This window comes from Silene latifolia, chromosome 7, assembly GCF_048544455.1.
Source record: "Silene latifolia isolate original U9 population chromosome 7, ASM4854445v1, whole genome shotgun sequence".
Classification (NCBI taxonomy): Eukaryota; Viridiplantae; Streptophyta; class Magnoliopsida; order Caryophyllales; family Caryophyllaceae; genus Silene; species Silene latifolia.
This window is the reverse complement of record NC_133532.1, coordinates 70,929,397-70,950,094: the sequence shown is the minus strand read 5'-3', so window position 1 is coordinate 70,950,094 and position 20,698 is coordinate 70,929,397.

Here is a 20,698-nt window from a genome sequence, read left to right as displayed (position 1 = left end):
GATAGTGTATTATATAACAAAAAAAGGCGTCACAAGGCATATGAGTAGCGGCGTTATAACGGAAGTTTGTCAAAGGGTATTCTCGAGACTAAAAACGTAAATACAGGAGTACTATATGTAAAAACTTTATAAAAATGGTACCATATGTAATCAAAAATTCGAGAGTACCGTGAAAAATTTACTTAAAATTTAACTTGTTTGAGAAAAAAATTGGAAAATTTTTTTCATTGAAAATGAGCACATCACACGGAAAAATATATAAATTATAATAATTTAAAGTCACATGTGCAAATAATGTAAAAATTTTAAGAAAAGAAACGATAAGTTCATAACAAAGAGAAATCAGTTAGGAAAATAAGCGATTCTTTTGTACAATAATTTTTTTCGTGGTTTTTGGGTAAAAAAGTGACTATTTTTTTGTTAATAGTGATCACTTTGGGGAAAAAAGACCTTTAATTATAAAAAGCGGTCATTATTTTACCAAAAAATGGTCTCATTTTTCATATCTTAGGTACAACGGTTATACAATAGAATTTGCGAAGAAAAATATACGAAAAAATGAGTACATGAGAAATGAAAATAAGTATGTCGATAAACAAAAGATAAAAAATGTTAGGAAAACACAATTAATTTTACTTTTTGGAGAAAATGGATTACTGACTTGGGCAAAAAAATGATGTCAAAATCATTAATTAGGAGGTTAATGTCGAAATTTTAATTGTTTCGGCCAAAATAATGTTTTTACCGCAAAAAATTGTAAAACATGTAACATTTATGTAATTAAATAGTACTAAAGGTAAGATTTGAAAGAAAAAAAATACACTTAAAAGGATTCAAAGTGCTAATTATATCAACAAAGGTAACATTCAATTTCGGTGGCACATCAAAATAACTCTACAGTTAAGCGTGCTCAGGTGAGAGTAGTGTTGGGATGGGTGACCTCCCGGAAGCCTCTTCGATGCTCAAAAATGCATGACTCGTGAAACGAAATAACGTTCAAATGAATCAAGTTAACTAGCGAAACAATTACCTAGATTGTCATGGTTCTGTATATGATAAAATACCCATTGTGAAAAATAAAAAAATTATTTTACGTTTGATTATTTAATTTTCATATATATTGTTTGTCACGGAAATTATTTTTTCGCCACGGGAAATTTCTTTGGCCACGGGAGTTATTAGCCACGAGAGAATCCGTGGCCAAAAATTCAATAATAGCCACGTTCTTGTTTTTCCCGTGGCTATCTCTTTGCCACGGCCACTTGCGCCACGGAAGGTATTCCCGTGGCAAAATGATTTAGCCACGGAAATTTAGTACTTACGCCACGAATTTAGCCGTGGCCCAAGTGCTCATTTGTAGTAGTGTGACCTTTTCCTTGATGATATTGGCAATAGGCACTGCCGTCCCAGAAACGGGTTTTCTTGCATTCAGATGGGTCTGGAGTGGGCCCGATTGGTTGTAGTTTCCTTTCAGTCATGAGCTTTTGAAGAGCTGTGGCATAGGTTGTGTTGAGGTTGGTGAATGCCCCTTGAGAACGTTCAACCTTGTTGTTTGACTTGAGACATCCAGAAGGATAATCTTGACTCAGAGGTGCAATTATGATTTCGCCAGCCTCGATCATATCTTGAATGGCATTCTTGAGTTGGAAGCAGGCTTCGGTGTCATGACCTTTGCCTTAATGGTATTGGCAATATGCATTACCATCCCAGGATCGGGCTCTTTTGTGTTCGGGTCTGTCCGGAGTCGGACGAATGGGTTGGAGCATTCCTTCTGAAACAAGTATCTCCAGAGCGGTGCCATATGTTATTCCCAGATCTGTGAATACCCTTTGATTTTTTCCAATGGTTCCCACATTGGTGTTTTTTGGGATGTTTTTGTGAGTTTTATTTTTGTTTTTGTCAATCTTGGGCGGAAGGAGGATTGGGTTGTTGTCAATGGGAAGTCTTTGGGATGTTGCTTGGTATTTTGAATGGCATTTTGGTGAGGTGATTTCTTTGCTGGTAGGTTCGTGGATGTGGGAACCATCGGATGACTCCTCATTTTCAACAACTGTTGGTTGGTGAACGGAGGGTCGGTTTTCTCCTTGGTAGTCAGGTTCATTTTCGGTACTACCAAACCCCTTCTCCAAATTAGCTACCCGAGTATTCAAGTCATCGATAGGAACTTGCAGCTTTGAGAATATGTTGTTGATGGAGACGGAGACCATCATTATACCGCTTTCTATGCCATCTTTGTCAATTGCATGAATTTTCTCATCGTCAGGAGAGATGAGGTGAGAGCAGTCTAGGAAAGATTCCTAACTGTGTCCAATAGGATTTTCTGGAGGGTTGTTTTTCTTGTTTGTTGAGGGAGGTTATGGTAATTCACCCTTTTCAATCATATCAAGTATGGCACCTTTAAGGAGGAGACTCATTTCAGTATCGTGTCCGCGACCTTGGTGATATTGACAAAACAGTTTTCCGTCCCATCTTCGACCTCGCTTGCTTGGTAAAGGGTCTGGAGTTGGACCAATTCGTTTGAGCTTTCCTTTGGAGATTAGCCTTTCCAAGGCTGTGGCATAAGGCATACCCAAATTAGGGAAGGACCGATGAGGTCGCCTGGTTTTGGTTTGGTCGTTGGCCAGTTGCCGGTTTTCAAGGAGCTTAACCCTTTGCTCAATATCAGAAGAGGGAAAATTCTCGGTTATCATTTTGTCCTCAACCTGGGAGAGACGAGTGCTCATGTCTTCTACGGTAGCTTGGAGTCGAAGGACCATGTTGTTGGTTTTGGCAGAAGTCATGGCGGATGCAGATAGATCAGCTTCTTGAGTTTTTGGTTGGCGATTGATGGCACCCAAGGGATTCCTATTTGACATAACGATAGGCGTTATAACTTGTCTTGGCAGGGGATTGCACAAACAAAGGCAAGTACAACACATATGTACAAAAGGCAGTTAAGTCGTGAAGACGCGACGGTGTGACTAGGTTATGAGTTCATTAAAGATCGTGAATGACCTCTTGTGTTTGAACTCTTGGTGCACGACTTTGAACTTAGACTCAAGTTTCAACTTTGGCGTAGTGATGCCTAGACAGACGACTTCTGACGAGATTTGGATGCTTGTCGATGGAGTGACGCCGTTGGACGAGATATGTACACAAACTTGACCTTTGACCCGTAATGTGGGGGAAATACGGGTTTAATACCCGACAGGTTTTGACTCTGCTAACGCCATTGAAGACGTCTCGACAATTAGGCAACACGAACTAGAATAGAAGGTAGGTACTGACTTCGGCAGAAACTCGACGTTATCTAGACGACTTGACTTGAAATCGACTGGACTCTAATCGACTCGAGGCTCAACCAGAAAGGTGGACTGAAGTTTTCGAAAATAGAACTTTTCAAAAAGGTTCATTTGTCGTTTTATGGACAGCTTCTGAAGAGTAGGGATCTTCAAAAGGTTGGCTAGTTGAAAGGGTTGTCTTAGGTTTGTTTTCAAAAGACGATTTGAGTTGAAATTGCGACGGCTTTGAAAACAATGTATTGTTTCCGAAGCCGGTTTTTGAAATTCCGAATCACGGATTTGAAAATCGTATTTGGAATCGTCATCACAATGGCCATGAAATGGGTTAAATTTGTTTTCAAAGAATTGAAAATTGGGTTGAAAAATTTGAAAACGGTTAAATTTGTTTTCAAATGATTTGAATTTTGATTTGAAATTTTAAAAAGGTTAAATTTATTTTCAAAGATTTTATTTAGGATTGAAATTTGATCACGGTTAAATTTGTTTTCAAACGATTTGATTTTGAATCGAAATTTGAAAACGGTTTAATTTGTTTTCAAATGATTTGACATTGGATTTGAAATCTTAAAACGGTTAAATTTGTTTTCAAATATTTGATTTTGAATTTGAAATTTGAAAACGGCTAAATTTGTAATCACATGATTTGAATTTGAATTTGAAATTTGAAAACGGTTAAATTTGTTTTCAAATGATTTGAATTTGAATTTGAAATTTTAAAACGGTTAAATTTGTTTTCAAACGATTTGAATTGAAAATTCTGAGGATTGAATTCGTCATTACGACGGGTTAAAAAACCGTTTTGACCTTTGAACAAGTTAGAAAAAAACCATTTTGACCTTTGAAAGGCAGTATGCAAATCGAAAACTGTGAGAATTGAAATCGTCATTATGACGGCTTAGAAAAGCCAAATTTGATTTCGAAAACGAGATTTGAAATTTGAAAGTTGCATGGGTTGAAATCATCATTACGATGGTTTAAAAAAACGTTTTTGTTTGAATATTGATTTCGAATTTTGAAAATTCGAGGGTAGAATTCGTCATTACAACGGCGTTAAAGGGCGCTTTGAAATGGCCATCACGATGACGTAAAGGGTGTTTTGAAATGGTTTGTGAAAAACAAGGTTTGAAATCGTCATTACAACGGCATAAGAAGGTGGTTGAAATGGCCGGTATAACGGCATAAAAAGGTGCTTTGAAATGGTTGTAAAAACCGAGGTTTGAAAATTGTCAATACGACGGCCTAGAAAGGCGTGTTGAAATGGATATAGAAAACTGAGTTTAAAAATCGTCATTACGACGGCCTAGAAAGGCGTGTTGAAATGGTTATAAAAACCGGGTTTGAATATCGTCATTACGACGGCCTAGAAAGGCGTATTTGAAATGGTTATAAAACCGGGATTGAAAATCGTTATTACGATGGCAAAAAAAGGTGTGCAACGGTCGGTGAACGACCGAGGTTTGAAACGGCCATTATAACGGCGCGAAATGTTTTTTTGAAACGGTCGTAGAAAATCGGTTTTGAAAGTTGTCATTAGGACGGCCTAGAAAGGCGAGTTGAAATGGTTGTAGAAAACCGGGTTTTAAAATCGTCACTACGACGGCATAAAAATGTTCCAACGGTCGGCGAAAGACCGAGGTTTGAAACGACCATTATAACGGCGCAAAAACGTGTTTTTGAAAGTTTAAAATGACACGGAAGGACTTATGATCACATAACATATAAACACTCACAGTTCATTATATTATGCATAATGCTGACACGGGTTTTGGCTTAAAAGGATGGGTTACACACCAAGCAATCAAACCCCGATTTGCGAGAGGGATACCAATCCAAACAAATTGTGTAAGGAGGGTGCCCTAGCCTCGTGCTCGACGATGATGAAAGCTCTTTGACGAAACAGAAATGTGTAACGTCAACGGTATGCTTGACTCAATCGGGATTCGAAACGTGGGGATGAGAAAACTCACGCCGACGGGACGAGCCAGTTGGTCGGAAAAGGTTTAGGTTGTGGGCACGGACAAGGAACCCGACTTATGACCGTAATATCAGTTAATGCACTTTAACCACGACCTCGTTCGAGTTTCACCTCTAAGGATCACAAAGACACAAGTGTCCTAGTTATCCCAAGCGGAGTCGCCAATCTGTGGACATGGGCCACAAGCCGGTCTGTGGATCTGGGCCACCTACTGATCTGCGGTCACGGGCCACCTGCACGCCAAGCCAATCTATGGGCATGCAGCGGTCATTTGAAAGCCACGATCGGTGGCGTAAAAATGCTTTCTACCGGGTCGCTTTAGATCGGTCGGTTTCGTCTCGGCAAAGTTCTCGAAACGATACAGAGATTTTCATAGTCGCCACCAAGTATTTGTGGGATGCTTGGAACCCGTTTAAATCCACTTTATACCTCGGTCAAACGAAGCACAAAGCAAGGTTTGACATAGGTACTAAAGATAAGGACTTGTCCCCCTTTTAGCATTCTATGCCTAAAATGACTCTCGTGCGCCCTGGATAAGGCCATCCACTATCCAAAGGTTCTGAGTAAGGGATGAGGGTTCGTATTGGGAAGCACTCTAATCGGACACCCAATCCCGCCCGCGTTAGCGGCCTCTACAGATCGATCGTGGTTGTTTAAGTGCAAGAGTTGATAAAACGGTTTAAATGCATGAATGCGCATCCAAAAGTTTAACCTAACATGTGAAAGTTTGCTAAGTCGTTTTGTTTATCCACATAGCACGAAACTGATGTCCGAGTTGGATTTATATTGATTTGCATGTGAAAACGGAAATTAAACATCCATTCACCAAATTCGGGTCATGACGATTAACACGATCCATTTATTTCAAAAAGTGTGTTTAAAAGATAAAGTATAAAATGCAAACTCGCCAAACTGTTCCTTCACGTATTCGGATTAACCGTAATCGGGAAAGTCCTAGACAAGTACCAAAACGAGACATTTTTAGTTTACTAACAACTTAGTAAAAAGATGGTTATTATTTTTAGTGAGAAGATATACACACATGCAAATGTTCAAGTGAAGTAGTCAAAAAATGAGCAAACATTTGGAGTGTATAAGGAGGAAAACCGGGTGGGAGGGGTAGAGTGTAGGAGTGGACTTGTTTTAATTTTTTTCTAAAATCATTATGACATGCACAATGATCATATGACAAAAGATAACTTATGGAAGAATATAAAGTAAGGTGAAATGATTATGTTCCTAATCATCCACAACACTCTATTTTACACGGTCCAATTGCCCATTTACGGGTCCATATCGGTTCTTATATTTGTCGCACAAATACGTGTAATTTTATTTTAAACATCGTTTCATGTTTAAATACTTCCATAATTAATTCGTTCAAATCACTCCGTAAATATACGTGTACCTCTACACATATTATTTACGTACTAATATTAATCACATTAATCAATTAGTAAAATTAACAATTAATTAACTAAAACCCGTCTCCCAAAATTTATTATTCAATTATCGCATAATTAAATTATAACTACCGTGCCTCAAGTTCGCAACCCGAAATCTCTCTGAAAGTAATCGACTAACCTTTTAGTCTATAAATCAAGGGACTAAATAAATTGTATCTCATACAATTAATAGTTGTCAATTGGGGTTCGTTCCTTTAGGTGTGACCGAAAGGGGTCAATTGATCACCGTTGTCTCACGACAATAACGTCAAACTCTAGTCTGCCAACCGTTAACGATTTACGTTAATCAACTAACGAGGATCAAATAATTAAATATCTTATGATATTTCTTTAATGAGATTTATTATGTAAATGCACTATTGTGGAGGACACTAACTCCAACACTTTGTTGATGGCACAAATGTGAGCTGGCTCGCTCCTTCTCTCGACACATAGGGGCATCGATATCATGTCGTCAGGTATGTTGATGTGCACGGCAAGTATTGCCAGGGCATTAGTAAATTGATTCTCCTCTCGTGGCAAGTGAAAGTAGTCGACTTGATCGAAGAACTCGGCCTCTTGATTGATTTTTGCTCGGTAGGGAGCTAAGCTGTCGCTTCGGATTTTACATGATTCGGAGACCTGATTGATGATGAGTGAAGAATCTCCGTAGACCCTCAGTCTCTTGATGCCAAGTGTTATGGCTGCTAGTACGCCGATTAGGCATGCTTCATATTCGGCGGCATTGTTGGTAACGGCAAAGTCTAGCTTGACCGAGATCGGAACATGTTCTCCTTCTGAAATATTAGAAGGATTCCTACCCCGAAGCCTCTCATATTAGATGCGCCATCGAAGTATAGGTCCCATGCGACGGAGTCGGCACAAAGGATGTCTTCATTAGGAAGTGACCATGTGTCGGTTGCTGGATCCCCGCTGACGGGATTTTCTGCTAGGAAATCGGCGACTGCCCTTCCCTTGACGACCTTGAGGGGTACGAACTTTAGATCAAACTCGGACAGCATGAGTGTCCATCTAGACAGCCTTCCGTTTAGTACGGGTTTTTCAAAGATGTATTTGACCGGGTCCATCTTAGAATAGATGTGAACTATATAGCTGAGCATGTAATGTCGCAGCTTCTTTGTTGACCATACTAGGGCAAGGCATGTCTTTTCCAGTTGGGTGTACCTTGTCTCATACTCAATGAACTTCTTGCTGATGTAGTAGATGGCTCGTTCTTCGCCGTCGACTGTTTGTGCTAGCATTGCTCCCATAGCTGTGTCGGTGACAGTCAGGTACACAGATAAAGGAATCCCTTATTGACGTGGCATGAGGACAAGAGGTTTGGATATGATTTCCTTTATCTTGTCGAAGGCCTTTTGACAGTCGTCGTCACAATCGATGTGATCGGAGGCGCGAAGTTTCTTGAAGATTGGTTCGCAAATCATGGTGAGCTTGGCTATGAAGCGGATGATGTATTGAACCTGACCGAGAAATCCCCGAATCTCCTTCTCGTTCTTAGGCCGAGGCATTTGTTGAAGGGCTTTGATTTTGGTTGGATCAATCTCAATGCCTCTTTTATTGACGACATGTCCCAAGAGTTTTCCGGAGGTGACCCCGAATGCACATTTTTGAGGATTTAGTCTCATGTTATATTTCCGCAGACGAGCGAAGAATTTCCGGAGGGCGTTGATGTGGTCGTCCCGTTCTTTCGATTTCACGATCATATCATCGACATATACCTCTACCTCCTTCTGCATCATATCATATAGGAGAGTGGTAGCAGTTCTTTGATAGGTTGCTCCGGCATTGATGAGGCCGAAGGGCATGACCGTATAGCCGTCCGTAGACACAGGCCACCTACACGCCAAGCCAAATTGTAGACATGCAGCTGTCTTTTGAAAGCCACGCTCGGCGGCGTAAGAATGCTTTCGACCGGATCGTTTTAGATCGGTCGGTTTAGTCTCAGCAAGGGTCACGAAACGATGTAGAGATATTCGGAGTCGCCACCAAGCATTTGTGGGATGCTTGGAACCCATTCGAATCCACTTTATACCTAGGTCAATCAAGGCAAAAAGCGGTATTTGACATAGGTACTAAAGATAAGGACTCTTCCCCTTTTCGCATTCTATGCCTAAAATGACTCTCGTACGCCCTGGATAAGGCCATCAACTATCCAAAGGTTCACAGTAAGGGGTGAGCGTACGTATTGGAAGCCCTTTAATTGGACGCCCAATCCCGCCCGCGTTAGCAGCCTCTACTGATCGATCGTGGTTGTTTAAGTGCAAGAGTTGATAAAACGGTTTTTAATGCATGAATGCACATCCAAAAGTCTTAACATAACGTGTGAGAATTTGTTAAGTCGTTTTGTTTATCCACATAGCATGAAATTGATGTCGAAGTTGGATTTAGATTGATTTGCATGTGAAAACAGAAATTAAACATCCATTTATCAAATTCGGGTCATGATGCTTAACACGATCCATTTATTGAAAAAGGGTGTCAAATGACAAAGTGTAAAAACGTAAGCTTGTCAATCTGATCCGTCATGTATTCGGAATAACCATAATTGGGATCGTCCTAGACAAGTACCAAAATGGCACAGAACAACGCCAGGTAGCCCTATTGGGGCGCGAGCCTATTGGCGAGGGAAGGGGCTCCGCCCAGGTTTCAAAATATGAAAACAGGAGCTGCCTTAGGGCGCGAGCCATGCGCCGACCCAAGGAGCGTCTCCTGGTTGTTTAAAAGGTTGTTTAAAACCTTTTTTTGTGATTGATGATTTGCATGACTCGGAATAATTACTATTATGTTAGTAATATTCGTTGTCGGATTTGCAAGTTTGAAAAGCATAATAAAATGTGCAAAAGGAAAATGTTTGATTTGAACTAATTATGTTAAGTTCAATTTTTTGTAATCAGTCCAGTTTGTCATCGTACTCGGATTAAACCGACATGGTATATATAACCAAGGATGATTATGAATTATGACTAATATATTTACAAATGTAAACAAATGAGAAAAATGGTAAATAAAATAAAGGGTGGGGGGGGGGGGGGAGGGGGGTTAAAATACCCTTTAATTTGTAATTAACCAATAATATCATCGAGTCACGGAATAAACCGTCATGGTATAAGGAACCAAGGATGATTTTTGTAAAGGTCAAAATATGTTTTAACATAAAAATTAATTAAAATGGTAAATAAAAGATAAGAAATTTCTTTAAAATGTAATTAATCAATTAATATCACCGAGTCACGGATTAAACGGTCATGGTATATGGAACCAAGGGTGATTATAATTTATGGCTAAAAAGTTTGTCTTGAAAATGATTTGAAACATTTGAAATGGTAAAAACCGATTGCAAATAAGAAATGAAATAAAGAGGAAAGACGAGAACAAACACGTTTGAGTCTGACCCGAAAACCCACATGAGGTGTGAGCCTCTTTGCATAGCAGAGGGCTTCTGTCTCGGGCCAAAACTCGGTTTTGGCTCGCCTAACCTATATTTGAATCGTGTTATGCATTCTTCATGCATATGAACTCATAAAAATAGTAAAGACATGAAATAAATGAGTTGTTTACACCCTCAAACTTACGTGTATTAATGTTTGCGAAGTAGACGACTTTAGAGACGGTTTTCTCGTTGTGTATAATCGTGATCAAAGAAGTTTAAAAGAGTGTCTTAAAAAAGGATTTTGTTTTGAAAATGAGTTGAAAATATGTTAATTAAAACATGTTGATTGATGAATTGAGTTGGTCAAATGGGTCGGTCGAATACACGACTACGGTACCAAAAAAAAAGTGTAAGTTGTGTTTACGATCGGTAGGTCGTAAACACGTGCCGTTTTTGTGACTTAGGAAGTCGGGTCTAGATGTTTAAGGGAGAAGGAGGGGCCGGACTCTCACATGAAGATTATGGGGTGTGATGGTGGGTATTTATAGAGAAATGTGGGATGGTAGGTCGGTTGAGTTTGCTTAGAGGCTAAGCAGACACCTGCTTTAGGCGCGAGCTACCTTGTGATACAAATGGGTGTATTGTCCCTTTCAATTTGGACGTGGGCTTTACTCCATCTATTATTTGGTTGGTTTGATTTGTGGTAACCAAATGAGATGTCGTGTAATAATATGGGCATCTAATAAGATGATTTTGGGTGTTACTTGAGGTAGGTGTTTTGTGTGCTTGACTCAGGTTTGTCCCGTGTGAGTCGGGATTTGAATTTGGAGTCGGTTTTTGGCCCGGTGTCTGTTTTGAATCTAATTAGGGTCATTTTAATTCAAATGGCAAGATAAAATCATTCATGGCATTATTTTTGACATTCGATATTTGGTTTGACTCGGTTTGACTCAGGTTGACTCGAGTTGCGGGTTTCTGAGTCGGTTTTTGGCCCCGTGGCCGTTTTGACTCTAATTAGGGTCATTTTAATGGAAATGACATGATAAAGGCATTCATGGCATCATTTTTGACGTTCGGGATTTGGGTTGACTCGGTTTGACTCATGTTGACTCGAGTTGCAGGTTTCTGAGTCGGTTTTGTGTCCGAAGACGGTTTTAACTCTAAATAGTGTTATTTTAATGGTAATGAAGTTAGAAAACCATTTATGAATTCGTTTTTCATATCCGAGTAGTGCATTAAACTGTCTCATGTATAGCAAATCCATGCACGCATATCAAAAACACGTTATAGTCCGATCATCGTCGGGTGGTTTTTGGAAGGTTCAGATACTTGGTATTTACAGATCCCCCACTTTGACTGAGGCTTGGACAGGGCGAAAGTCAAATTATGGCCTTCGAGTCAATCGAATATTACAACCTAAAGACCATTGCGACGTCGAGGTTACTCAAAAGGGTTTGAGCCAAGGACCTGCCATCGGGAAAGGCGGCGTCGAGGCGACTCGAGAATTCGAGTCAAGGACCTGACGTCGGGAACGGTTTAAAGTCTGTCGACTTCCGATTCGGGTTGTTTAAAGTCCATTAGACTACGTATAAAGGCTCGCCAGCCATAAGAAGGAGTCATACCTTAGGTATCTTTGGGATATGTCCTTGAGTTGTTTCTTGTTTACGCGCAAAGGCTCGCCAGCCGTGTTGAAGGTGCGTTTTGAGGCTCGCCGGGCATAGGAAGGATTTATACCTGAGGCATCTTCGGGATATGTCCTTGAATTGCTTCTTGTGTACGTGCAAAGGCTCGCCGGCTATCGATGGTCGAATGATCAACTCTGGGAAATAGCATGTGTGACTTCCATTTGAAAATCGACACTCGCTGGGGAGTTAGAAACTTCTCAGGACTCGCCGGGGATATGAGTTGCTAATCTTTGGGAGGTAGCGTACGCCAAGTAATTGACAGGGTTAAAGCCCTTGGACATGACGGGTCGGCGTTTGTTAGGAAGAACCCAATACTAAGCTGGAGTGTGTTTGTCTACTCAAGATTACCTACATGGTTAGTGACCACACAAATCCGTCGTCGCATAGACAAGCACGTTGAATGCAAGCATATAAGCACGTACGCACATAAGCATGTGAGCAATTAGTATAAAAGCAACTAGCATGTAATATCTCATGCGAGGGGAGATAAAAGTTTCAAAAGTTATAAAGCTTAAAATTGACTCTTGATGCTAGTGGATCCATGACTTGATAGATTAAGACACGTGACCGTTGCGACATTGACTCACACGGACGCATACTGATAACAAACAGACGTGAACGTGATACAAACTCGGTATCGACACGACACAGGGTGACTCTGAAAGACTTTGCTTATGTGTGTGCAGCTCCTTAGCCAATAAATGGGTGACAACGCGCATCAGATCCTTGAGTACAAGGTCAGCTCGGCTGGGGAACATGAATTGATTATCTTTTCCAGACATCCTCGCCACCATTTGCTCGTTTGAGATCCCTTCTCGAGGTATAATGATTTGAAGAGGGGAACCAAGACCTTGTCAGCGTCTGAAACGAGCACTAGGCTATGGGTAGTTTTATTTTGGACTGTAGTTGAGACTCAAAAGATGTTTGAGGATAAGGGACGGCCGGTATCTCGAAAGAGAAGCCCCTAGAGTGAGAAGGTGGGAATTTGACAAAACAAGGAATGGGCGACGTCTTAAGGAAGAAGCCCCCAGTAAAGAGGTATAAGATTAATTTTGCAGCTGGGTGGGCTGCTTTTGAGGATTGATGGTAATGGTTGAGACTGAAATGGGTGTGCGGTTGTGTCGTTGTTGGGGGACTGCCTACATATTCGCGTGTTTGCGAAATCAAAGCAGATCGTAGTTCTGAATGTCTGTTGATAATTTATTTTGAGGTGTATGGTTGCGTCCTTGAAGGACTGCCTACGTATTCACGTGGTGTGAAATTAAACCAGATCGTAGTTTTGAGTGTGTGTTGATAATTGATTTTGAGGTGTATGGTTGTGTCCTTGAAGGACTGCCTACGTATTCACCTGAGGTGAAATCAAACCAGATCATAGTTCTGAAAAGTGTGCCTAAGCGAGTTGTTAGGACCTTAAAGTGTGAGCGTCACGACGGTAAATTCCGTTTGGTGACTCGAAAAATTGATTTGAGAGAATCCCTCCGTGATCATGAATCGATGAGGTGTAATTGGTAAAAATGTTCCTTATCATGTCAGCACACTAAAAAGTGGACCCTAAGGGTAGACTAGGTATGTCCCGTTCTCGGTAGCAAAGCATTCGAGGACTCTGTATCTGGGTCAGGGTGAAAATGGCTTCGACATTATGGAATGTGGAGCTTAGTAATGATGGGTTTGTTTGACAGATAAAAATCTGGAGCTTAGGGTCACGAGGGCAAATTCCGTTTGGTGACTCGAAGGTTGATTGGAGAGAAATCCGTCTTGATCATGAATCAAAGAGGCATAGTTTGTGGAAATGTTTCTTGTTACGTGAGCACACTAAAAGTGGACTCTAATAATGAAAAATATTTTTTGAAGACACCGTATTTGGGTCAAGGTAAAAATGGCTTCGACATTATGGAATATGGAGCCTGGTAATAAGTTTTTTTTACAGACAAAAATCTAGAGTTTATATTTGTGGTGTTTAGGCCGATGGGTTACGGCTTGTAATGTGGTGCGTAATGGGGCCACAAGCTTGATATGGCCTGAGCACGAAATGGTCGGTAAACAAATGTGGGATCAGAATCCTATGTCTGGACCTCAAAAGGTTAAGGTGTGATATTACGAGCTTGAGGGAAATCCTCAAAAGTTTAGATAGTTCTCCCTATAACAGTCTCTAGTAGGACTTAGGGGTGAAGCGGTGTTGGTTATGATCTTGAGGGAAATCCCCAGGATCCTAGATAGGTCTCCCTGTAGCAGTCTCTTGAAGGACTTAAGGGTGAAGTAGTGCTGGGTTTGTTGTTAGTTGATGAGTCTTGAGCTCTTGTTTTTGCTTTTTGACATTAGGTTTTGGTATTTTTGTGTTTTTTACTTGTTGGTCCAGGAGTTTGGAGGGAAGAAACGTTGGTCATGGGCTTTGGACTTGTTGGTCCTAGACTTGGTGTTTTGGACTGACTTGTTTGGATGCTTTCTTTGGATTTTGGCGTTTTTGAGAAAAGGGTTTCAATCTTGTTTTGTTTTGATTTTGGCTTGGGTCTTGGCCTTCGCCTGAGTAGCTTTTGGCTATGGTTTTTACTTTGATTTTTGCTTTGGCTTTGGCCTTGAGTGAATTGCTTTTGCCTTTGGTTTTTCCTTCGGCCTTGAGCTTTGGCTTTGGGGGAATGGATATTGGCTTGGGCCTTTGATTTTTGCCTTTTGCTTTGACTTTGGGTGAATGTCTATTGGCTTGGGCCTTTGATTTTGGCCTTTCGCTTTGGCTTCGGGTGAATGGCTATTGGCTTGGGCCTTTGATTTTGGCCTTTCGCTTTGGCTTTGGGTGAATGGCTATTAGCTTGGGCCTTTGATTTTGGCCTTTCACTTTGAATTTCGGTGAACGGCTATTGGCTTGAGGCTTTGATTTTGGCCCTGGCTCTTGTTTTGCTTTGGCTTTGGTTTTTTGATTTATTGGTTCTTTACCGTCCTTCGTTCGAGGCAGGTAAAGGTGCAAACGGCGATGTACCCGTTGGTGAGAGGTTGATACTTGGTGATGGGATGTTTTTGTGGGGAATGGGCTTGCCTTCCGTCATTGATCATGAACTAGGAGATGTTCTGGTTTGTTATCTAGGTTCGTCGTAGGATCCCTTTGATTGAGAGCTCGTTCTAGGTCGGGTGCTAATGAAAGGTTTCTATTGCCAGACATGTAATAGGCAAAGAGAATGGACACGGAGTTTCGAGTCCTCCGCTTACTCGGTACGGAACGTCACTCGAGTGCACTCACATTAAATTGGAACATATGGTTTGTTTTAAATCAATTCTCAAATCAATTCTCGTTGTCAACGGGAAATGGTAAAGGGGAGAATATATGATAGTTGGAAATTGTGCTTTTATTTAGATAAATAAGAGGTTAGCACAGACTCGATGGATATATGTGACTTATGGGGACAGCGCCCAGTTGTCATTTAGGAATAAAAGGACAGACGCTAGGATAGATATAAGAAGGCGTAAGACTCGGACTCGGACTCGGACTCAATCGTAGATACGAACTCCTAATCATCATGTTCCTCCTCGAAGGTCTCTTTCCCAGCATCCAGCAGCTTAAATGTCTGCTGTTGAGCATTGACCCACTTGAGCACTTCACTCTAATTGTAGGGAATGATATAAGAACAAAAGTCAATGAGACTCTCGTCTCCTTGCAGAAAGAGAAGTTCATTAGGGTTGTCTTCATCACTTTATTGGCCCAGGGATGAAACTACCAGTTCGTGGTTGTCGATCATATTTTGAATAGCATGTTTCAGTTTGGAGCATGTTTCAGTGTCATGACCTTTTCCTTGATGATATTGGCAATAGGCACTGCCATCCCAGAAACGGGTTTTCCTGCATTCGGACGGGTCCGGAGTGGACCCGATTGGTTGTAGCTTCCCTTCAGTCGTAAGCATTTGAAGAGCTGCGGCATAGGTTGTGTTGAGTTTGGTGAATGTCCTTTGAGAACGTTCAACCTTGTTGTTTGGCTTGAGACATTCAGGAGGATTGTCTTGACTGAGAGGTGCAATTATGATTTTGCCAGCCTCGATGATATCTTGAATGGCATTCTTGAGTTTGAAGTAGGATTTGGTGTCATGGCCCTTGCCTTGATGGTATCGGCAATAAGCATTAGGGTTCCAGAAACGAGATTTCTTAGCCTAAGATGGATCCGGAGTTGGTCCAATCGGTTGCAGTAATCCTTATGAAGTAAGTATCCCCAGAGCGGTGCCATATGTTATTCCCAGATCTGTGACTACCCTTTGATGTTTTCCCGTGATTCCAACATTGGTGTTCTTTGGGATGTTTTTGTGAGTTTTGTTTTTGTTTTTATTTTTGTCAATCCTGGGAGGAAGCAGGATTTGGTCATTGTCAATGGGAAGTTTTTGGGATGTTGCTTGATATTTTGAATGGGATTTTTGTGAGGTGATTTCTTTGTTGGTAGGTTCGTGGATGTGGGAACCATCGGATGACTCCTCATTTTCAACGGCTGTTGGTTGGTGAACGGAGGGTTGGTTTTCTCCTTGATGGTCAGGTTCATTTTTGGTATTACCCGACCTTTTCTCCAAATTAGCTATTCGAGTGTTCAAGTCGTCGATAGCAACTTGCATCTTTGAGAATATGTTGTTGATGGAGACGGAAAGCATCATTATAGCGCTTTGTAGGCCATCTTCGTCAATTACATGAATTTTCTCATCGTCAGGAGGGATGAGATGAGAGCAGTCTAGGGAAGATTCCTGACTGTGTTCAATGGGGTTTCCTGGATGGTTGTTTTTGTTGTTTGTTGAGGGAGGTTGTGGTAATTCGCCCTTTTCAATCATATCATAGATGACACCTTTTAGGGGGAGACACATCTCAGTGTCATGTCCGCGACCCTGGTGATATTGACAAAACAGTTTTCCGTCCCATCTACGTCCTCACTTGTGTGGTGAGGGTCTGGAGTTGGACAAATCAGTTTAAGCTTTCCTTGGGAGATTAGCCTTTCCAAGGCTGTGGCATAAGGCATACACAGATCAGGGAAGGACCTATGAGGTTGCCTGGTTTTGGTTGGTGAAGTTCCCAGGGGATTTGCTTCAGTGGTTTTGGTAGCCCCCCAACTAGGGTTGGTTTTGTCGTTGGCAAGTAGCCGGCTTTAAAGGAGCTTAACCCTTTGCTCAATATCAGAAGAGGGAAAATTCCCGATAATCATTCTGTCCTCAACTTGGGAGAGACGAGTGCTCAAGTTTTCCACGTTAGCTAGGAGTAGAAGGACCATGCTGATTTCGGCAGAAGTTATTGTTGGGAAATGTGTCCTCAAAAATAGTGCGATCACATGATTTAAATATCATAATTAAATCTCAAATTAAGAATATGTGAGGGATGATTCTTTATACAGTCGACTGACCGTCATTAATCGGTAATGATTGGCTAACTAGAGTTTGACATTACTGTCGTGTGACGGTGGTAGTCAGTTGATCCCTTTAGGTCACACCTATAGGATGAGGCCCAAATAGATATTTAATTAATTGTATGCGATACAGGTTAATTAATTCCTTAATTATGGGAGTACAATTTTGCGTCTTATTGTAATGTGATTAAATAAGATTAAATTTAGTTATTAAGTGTTAATTTACTAAATTAGTTGAGGTATTAATATAAGTTTTGAGGTAGAGGTAATTAGTTATTTAAAGTTATAAGAAGTTGTAATTTTAACTAACTAGTAATTTTGGGACCCATTATATGTTGATATAATGCTAGTATACTACTCAAAAAGTGGAGTGTATATTATATTATTATTGTAATATTTAAGTGTTAAATGATTACATTTAATAATTAAATATGTAAGATTGTTAAACATAAGACTTATAAACATTTGTGGGACAAATGACAAAAGGCAAAAATGGCCCATAAAAGGACCAATATTTCGGCCAAAATAAGATGAGCAAAGATGCTCTTTTGTCTTATGTAGATGTTGGTTATTGTGTGAAAGAGACCTTGCATACTAGCCTTTACATACTACATCTTACACCTAGGCTTCCTACACTCTACCTACACTAAACAAAGAGTAAAAAACAAAAGCACAAGATTCCCTACAAATGCATAAGGCCACCGGTTTTGGCCTTAAGAGAGAGGGCATTATTTTTGCTCATTTTTCTAGTATGTGTGTTTGTGTGTTTTTCTCTCTATTTTTCATCATAAGCTATTGCAACAAACTCTCATCTATACTAATACTCTCCAATCTATTACTAGAGGTAGTAATACAAAAACATTAGTATTATTAAGGAAATATTTCTACTATATATCTAGTTAATATTAGTAGGAATTTTTGGGATTAATCTTGGGTGCAATTTATTGGAGTGGCTTCTATACTTGGAGTCTTAGGAGGATCATCCATCATCATTATTAGCTCAAGAACAAGTGAAGGAAGGTGACCTTACTTGTGCCTATATTTTCGAAATACATAACAATGTAAGGAACATTGTTTTTCTTATAAATCTTTCATTTTGTTATGCATGCACTAGATCTAAAGAACAAATAATTAATAAGTTAATTAGTTCACTATTAGAGGAATCTAATAATAGGTATATGAACCTAACAAGTGGTATCAGAGCATAAGGATGTTGCATGCATAATCGGTTATTGTTTTTCCGAATTAAAAGGTTAACATATAAAACATAAAAATTTGTGATTTGTAAATATAAGCCACGAAATCACCATGCATGTTATATACTGGTCCTAAAATGTTTTTAGGTCATTTTTATGATTCATGGAAATTTATTGCTCATTTTAAGGATTTTTGGTCATTTTATTACATTTTTATGACTAAAATGGGAATTAAAATGCTAAAAATAGTTAAATTTCGTTTCTGACCTTAGAAAATTTATATGACCTCACATGCATATTTTACAAGTTGTGTGTAAATGGACGAGTTAATTTGATTAATTTTGCATTATTTATGATTTTTATGAGATAAAAATTGATTAAAAGAGGTAAAATGGTTAAAATTAGTTAAATTTCGAATTAAGCCATGATCTTTTAATATGATGTCACATGCAATATTTACAGAGGGTATGTAAATTTCTAGATTTAAATATCTTCTTTAGCATGATTTATGGATTTTTGAGTAAAAATGGTATAAATAGTGACTATTTTAGCAAAAATTAGCTAAAACGTATTGCATGGCTTGAATAAATTATTTTAAATTGCATTAATATCCCACTAATCAGATCTAAAGTTGTAAAAATTATTAGAGTAATTTTCGGATACTTTATGTATTTTATGAGATAAAACCGATAAAATGCAACTATATTTTCTCAAAATTAATTCGAAAATTTTAACCATGATTTTTGACATTATGAGTGTCATGGATTTATTCCAGAATGTTCAAAAATTTAAAATTCAAATTTTGAAACTTTTATAATTTAGTTTGGATTTATTTCACATAAATAATGATTTTAAGGTAAAAAATGAGCATAAAATTAAATCAAGTTGAATTATTGTCAAAAATTTAGTGATGACTAATTTCTGAGTCCTAAAATGTGTTTGGATAATTAACTTGAGCTTAGATGTGATTTAAGTGTTAATTAGTGATTTTAAAAGGTTATTATCACGCATTTCCATGAAACCGGGTTATATGTACGACATAAGTTAAATAGGGCGATTTGGCAAATGATTTTGCATGATAGGTACATATTATAATGCTGCATATTTCAATTGTTGAATGTCTTTTATTTATATAATTTTGAATTATGTAATTTTATCTTAGTATGGCCTTAGTTTTAATCGATATTACCTGTAATGAAAGGGAATATTGATTCGGTTGTAATTTAATGTGATCTCGAATCACTTTTATTTTATTTTTATTAGTTTTTCCATTTTACAAATGTATAATAGGAATAGCTTTGTATTTTTATTATTATTTGTAATTATGGAGCATCTTCAAGACGGTGCCATTCGGAAAGGTGATCCGACGAAGACGGTGTCTTGGGAGGCGTGCCATTTGAAGATTCAAGGGACCAATGGAGTTGGTTTCCGAATATGTAATAGATTATTTGATTTTCTATTTTAGGAAGGCCATACTAGGAATTTTATTTATTGCTTTGCATTTCTTTTAATATGTTGCATGCATTGCCAAATCGCCATAACAACACATGCATATCTAATCGAGTCATCGACCGTGTCAATTATAATTATCGTAGTTCACCGCTTTAGTTCACTTAAAACGTGATAGATAATAAATTGACAAGACCTCTCACATATAATAATTGAGATAAAGCCTTACCAAATAGTAGAAACCCATGAAGTACCAGTTTCATGAGGGAGTTAATCCGGCTTCACCGTAATACAAACCTTGTTACGTTGGCGAAGTGGGGTAATAAAATTTTATTACATCGAAATTTGGATTGAGCTCAACGGAAGTATTGTTGACCGTAGTCGCATGTGTTCCGGGCTAAAGATGAGAATTAGAGTAATTTTTATCGACCGAGAGTTCTAAAAGTAGAATCGATTAAAAAGTTAATCCACCGAGTTATATTAGTAAGGGATGAATCGGCTCACCGTGTCTTGAGTTGATATGAACTTGGATCTCGGAATCATTTATGTAGTTGGGTGGAGGTCACTATATAAATGCAATGCTTGTCGTTAAATTTACGAGTATTATTAAAACGATAGATGATAATTATTTCCTTCATTTCCGTTTTTGTAGTTAATTATACGCAATGAATTCATCTAATACTCCTACACCAATCACCGTTGAAACATGGCTCCAATCATACGATGACAAATGCTCCAATTATGACAATGAAACGATTAGAGAATTACGCATTGGCATTGGTCAGGATGGAAATTTTTGCTTCTTTACCACCTCCACTCCACCCACTCCAATATTATTGCCCACCACCTTGAAAAGAAATTCTTGTGAAGAAAATCTTACAAAACCTAAGGAATCCTTGTTTGAAGAAACAATGAGGAAT